We start from the raw sequence: 5,620 nt of genomic DNA on the forward strand, positions 1-5,620 counted from the left end.
ACCTATACTAATTTGTGACTTCCAAAAAATTACCACGTTAATTAGTAAATAAGAGCCGTTAATCTCGGTGGGACCGAGTTATAATGGCCAGATTTAATCTAATTAACTATAGAAAAAAGAGAAATTCTCAACCTCAATTTTATAGAAAAAAGAGAAATTCTCAACCGTCAATTTTATGGGTCCAAACTATACTGGCCCAGATTGAAACAATGGTTGTAAAGAGTGGAAAAGCTCTTTCACGAGCGAGCGTGGCAACGCTCGATCCCAATCTCCCTCTCCCCCACGATTCTAATCTTTCTGCTCCCCTGATTTTCTGGTGGGCCTAAAGAGATCTCCCCTCTAATCTCTATGCGCAGGTAAGATATTCCCCGTAATCCCTCTTCCCACGATTAATCTTTCCACTTATCTGTCTCCCCTTCCTAAAGGGATTCCTGTTTGGACGTGGTTGCCCAGCGAACCTGCCTAAAAAAACCGCCTATCCCTAATCAGCGGGAAAGAAAAAAAAATCATAATCTCTCCTTCGCCGCCGCATGATCCTCGCCTGCTTCACGTGATAGTCACGCCGGGCCCAATCAAATCCCACGCCGCCGGCTATCCTCGTGCTGTTCTTGCCGGTGACCATCAGGCAAGATTCCAGACCCAGTCAAATCTCACGTTGTCGGCCATCCTCACGCTGTTCTTGCCAGAGATCTTCAGGTAAGATGCTAAAATACACAGGCTCAGCACTTGATTGATCTCCTCCCTAGATGTGAAAGTACACAAATCTGGGGGCTTATCTCTCCTCGGATGCAGGCGCACTGACGTGAGAACACACGATGGGAAACCTGTACTCGGAAGCTCTATTCTCAGGATCTCAATTTTAATCCCAGCCAACTCTCAGATTGAAAGAAAAACGATTCACGTGGTTCTAGCTGTACATGTGGTGTCAGTGCAGGAGGCATCAAGGTCAGGTTTGAAGTAATCAAGTAACAACGTTAAGGATGTCGCCAAGGGCCTCTGGATGACCTGTAAGACTGTAACCCCTTTTGCTAACGTTAATGGAAATTTTCTGCGATGGCCTTTTCATCGAAAAGACATTGATGCATGGCATGAGGTTTTCCACTAAATTCTCATCCATAACAACAATATATGTTGATATGATTTCATATCTATTTCGTTTTGAGCCTATGGAGGGGGCATGGAGATCGGTTGCTTAGATCTTCTACAGAGGCAGTGTTAGGTAATAATATTTGTGTTCCACTTTCAGGAAAATAAGGAGGAGATATTCAATACAGAGTTAGAGGTGCAATCACTGCATCAGGGTTTGGAGAGTAATTGGGTGTGCTACTGTGTAGCACCAGATCAAGGAAATCTCACGGATACGTCTAGGCGAAGATTTTTGCTCTTTTTTGGGGGAATCTTGCAATCTTTGAGTACAGGGCTATTGCTTGGTTGCAGTGGGAACGATCTAATTATTGTCATACAATCTGCATGTATGTATATGGTACAAAACTCTTCGCTAGAATTTACTACCTTTTGGATTACGCATGCACATGTCGTTGAATATGTTTTAATGATTCTTGCAAGTGTGGAATTTATATTCATTATGCTTACACGCATATAGTGTATGTACATCTATAGATTATTTTTATTCAGCCTTTAGCTGCAGATTGAGTTATTTGTGCATGAATGAGAAATAATAGTTAGTACGCCTCATCTCCTATCGTATTATTATTGATATTTCAGAAGGTAATTAGAGGCAAGATTCTCTAAGTTTCTCAAAATCATATTTAAAAACTGCTATATGCTTCAGGTGAATACATATCTTCTGAGATTCTTCGAGGAGAGAGATTGCTCGGTTAATTTCTTACAATGTTTAGATTCCTGTTTGACTCGACTTGATGCATGCCAGCTGCAGGTCATATACCTGGCAATAGTAATTTTTGGAACATGGGACTCGATTTCCATCTTTAACATGCCTATTCTATATGTTGCCAGGATGTTCCCCTTCTGCTTTTAATGTATAATTTGTTGTCAGTCACTACTTACCCCTGGAACTTGCAACTGCTATTCTATTTAACATTTTTGAAAAACGTATTAATTTATCATCTTGCTTTTGTTTTTTTGTATGGACAACCAAGCAAAAAATAGTATCAGTTGTTTCAATTTCAGAACATGACAGATTTTATGATCGTTTAGTTATCAGATGCTTAATAACATAGACTATTAGTACCCAAATTTTTTATTTTTTTAAGCATTGGAATTTCTTTCTGATGTGGCACATGTAATGTTTCCTTTTGCGTTTAACATCAGTTTTAATTACATTGGATGTCCGCTGCAATTTCCTGCACCTAGACTCTTCTATTCCATCTAAAGAAAATACACTCCACTCTAGGTACAATCTTCTACCAAACCATCGCTCATTGTGGTGTATTCTCTCCTTAGTCGACATAACAAAAACCGAGTCCTGGGCACTAGAAAGAGAAAGGTCGTCGGTGAAGAGATAAAAGATGACACTTACTCAGGACTGTGGTGGATAATGCAGAGGTTTCAAACGGTCAACCTGAGCCATGGGAGAAGGACCTGTATGGCCAATATGCATGCCCCATAAACAACACAACTTGAATCTCATCATTAGAGACAAGGCCAAGGACGAGATTGATCTTTTACTAAGGTACTAACATTTTCGTTTGCTGCATACACAGAAATAAGGGTCCAATATTTTTGTAAACTAAAGAGACCACCCTACCTGTTTGTTTGTAACAATAACTGATAATTACAGATGTAGCAGACATGTAAACTGCAGGTGCAGGCATGTAAACTAGAGAAAAGGAGGAATGTCCTTAAGTGTTATTAGTCATAAAATATACTTGCATGTTATTAAATTATTCTCTTACACTGGTTTGTGAGCCTATACTGACCTAGGTTGCTGCACGTACGATTAGCACTATATATTCAAGTTTTCACATGATAGCTCTTTCCTGGCTTCAAACTAATTGAAGTATTTTTCATAAACCTCAAATAATTTGTTTAGCCTATTTCCAGCCTGTATATCTCCTCCATGCCTCAATACACATGTACCTTGCTAGCTAAGGGCAAAGAAACGTTGCCAGGCAGACCACCATCCAATTTGCTGTTCTTGATCATCATCGTTATGGGGTTTGGACGAAACCACGGAAACATGAGAAAGGCCGTACAAGCATGTAATTTCTACATTTGTCATTTATTTGTCACATATTTACCATGATATGATTTGATTTGATTTCTTCTGTATGTTCATAGCCGGGTTCTTATTTTTGACAATAGCAACTACGCCCATCATGTCATGTGACAATTCAATTGCAGGGCTTCGATGAAGATATATATACCACCCGATCTATTTATTCCTCATCGCGTTGTATTCATTTATTTCTCTGTATGGACACTCATGGACTGATTGGGTTCCATTTCTTCAGTCTCATAGCCCAATTCGCTTGCTGTTGTTCAGGTCTTCATGTTCTAATCAGTGGTGGAAGGAAATTTGCACATACTTAATACAAAGGAATGAATATCACCCCAATGTTGGTTAGGGTAGCTATCTTTTTTAAATTTTATTCAATAAAGTTTAGTAATGCAGTTGGCACCAAAGAACACAAAAACGATTATAAGGTAAAATATCGATATTGGAGTGGCACCAAAGAAAATAAAAACACTACAAGTCACTTGAAAAACTTTGATGTCCGTTTGCAATGTCAACATAATTTCTGAGACATTTTATGTGTTCCTTTACCAAAGTCTACGGTAAAATAGAAATGGTAACAACCTGCTTTTGTTTTTTAGGTAAAAATTTTCATGGGAAGGACGAGTGGAAAGTTTTGGTCTGATCAAGCTTGCGTTTGGTTGACATTACTATTTAGACTCTGCTGAAATTCTAACGTACGACAGAGAGAAACAAATAGTATATCAAGACAATTGTCCAGTAAGACTGAGTTACAATGGCTTATTCAAGAAGATTATTTCTTGCAATGTGACATTATAACAACTTAGATCGATTTGCATAAAGGAAAATGTTAACACATAAAATGCTACGAGTATTAATTTCCTGCTCAAGGACAAAGACTAGCATAACATAGGATACACTTAAAAAAGTATAATAAATTCCACTATTTACTGTATGAAGAACATGTGGAAGTGTAGTATGCTTAGCCTACTTGCTCATTAGTAATGATTAGGCTCATTAGTAGTTAGTCTATTAAAGATTTCTCCTAAACCTCTCAATATATAATGTTACAGTTTATCGTTTAGAGTATAACACACAACTACAAAGCTTCCAGTGAAACATTTGTCTTGGAAGCATTGCAAAGTGCAATCTCAAGTTTCAATCTTTTGTATATGTCACAAATTTTTTTTTGTCCATCTCAGGAATAAACTTCTTCAAAGTACCTACTTAGTAATTATATTATTAAAAGTGCACACAAACTAGTGTATTCTAATTGGATACTTTTTTTATTCTTGGTGATCTGGCAGTTTGCTTTTTGTTTGAGGGAAGGAAAGAGAGGTACCGTTCCTTCTACATTGGCCCGTGTAGTATTCCTTTTTCTAGGGGTGGCTGCTGGGGCAAACCCTATTTGGCGCTGCAGGCGTGGGTTAAAGACAATTTTCTTAACCGGCGCCTGGAGCCGCGTTAACTGAGCTGCCCATTTATCTGTAGGTTTTCTTTCTCCTGTTTCCAGAAACGCGAAAGAATTGCGGGAGGAATGAGTCGATCCCGTGACCTCCTATAATACAGCGCGACAGGTTAACCACTCGGCCACACTACATCATCTAACATTGTTCATCTTTCGCGTTCTTTATTAGCTCTACATTTCCGTTCCTTTTTTCTTCCTTATTTTTCAAATCGACGAAAACAATTCAATGTTTTGAACTTATTTTCCAAATGGATGAACATTTTTGCGAACTTGATTTTTCAAATTGATGAACTTGTTCTTAAAAATCGATGAACTTTTTTCATTTTTCGATGAACTTTTTTCGAATCGATGAACTTTTTTCGAAAATCGATGAACTTTTTTTTAATTTGATGAACTATTTTTCAATTCGAAGAACATGTTTCAAAAATTGATGAACCTTTTCTAAATCAATGAACTTCTTTTTCAAAACTGATGAATTTTTTCAAAATTGAATATTTTTTCAAAATTGAATATTTTTTAAAAAAGCGATGAATTTTTTGCAAAATCGATGAACTAATTTTGAAAATGATGAAAATTTTCCAAGTTTTGAACTTTTCCCATATTCATGGAAATTCTTTGAATTCGTGAACTCTTTTTTAATTCATGGTTTGTTTTGAAATCTGCAAAATTTCAAATTTTCTTCACATTTTTTTCAAAAAACATGTTTTTCGAATTTGTTTATGCAGTAAATAGCGTGGTTATACTTACTTCTTAAATAGTTTAAGCCCCAATTATTCAGTAGAGCCTGGTTAGTAGAGTGGTTGGTCAACACACACCAGAGGTTGATGTTGTGAGATTGAATCCTCATGGGGAGCCTTATTTTTACGCTGTTTTTAGCGCTTTTTAATGAATTCCGTTGTGTTGCGTGTACTGGAATGGGCCAATATCGAAACCGGCCCAACCAATGATGGACTTATTTTATGCAATTGTGATGG

General features: G+C 37.4%; 1 long non-coding RNA gene across 1 annotated transcript; it reads left to right on the forward strand.

Annotated features, from left to right (window-relative positions):
* The first annotated feature begins 471 nt into the window (after positions 1-471).
* On the forward strand, positions 472-2,836 carry LOC119328125. Its single transcript, XR_005158845.1, has 4 exons — positions 472-696; positions 793-1,007; positions 1,247-1,472; positions 2,375-2,836. It is a non-coding gene; the product is annotated as an uncharacterized LOC119328125 (long non-coding RNA).
* Positions 2,837-5,620: the final 2,784 nt, after the last annotated feature.

The sequence above is a fragment of the Triticum dicoccoides genome, chromosome 7A, assembly GCF_002162155.2.
Source record: "Triticum dicoccoides isolate Atlit2015 ecotype Zavitan chromosome 7A, WEW_v2.0, whole genome shotgun sequence".
NCBI lineage: Eukaryota > Viridiplantae > Streptophyta > Magnoliopsida > Poales > Poaceae > Triticum > Triticum dicoccoides.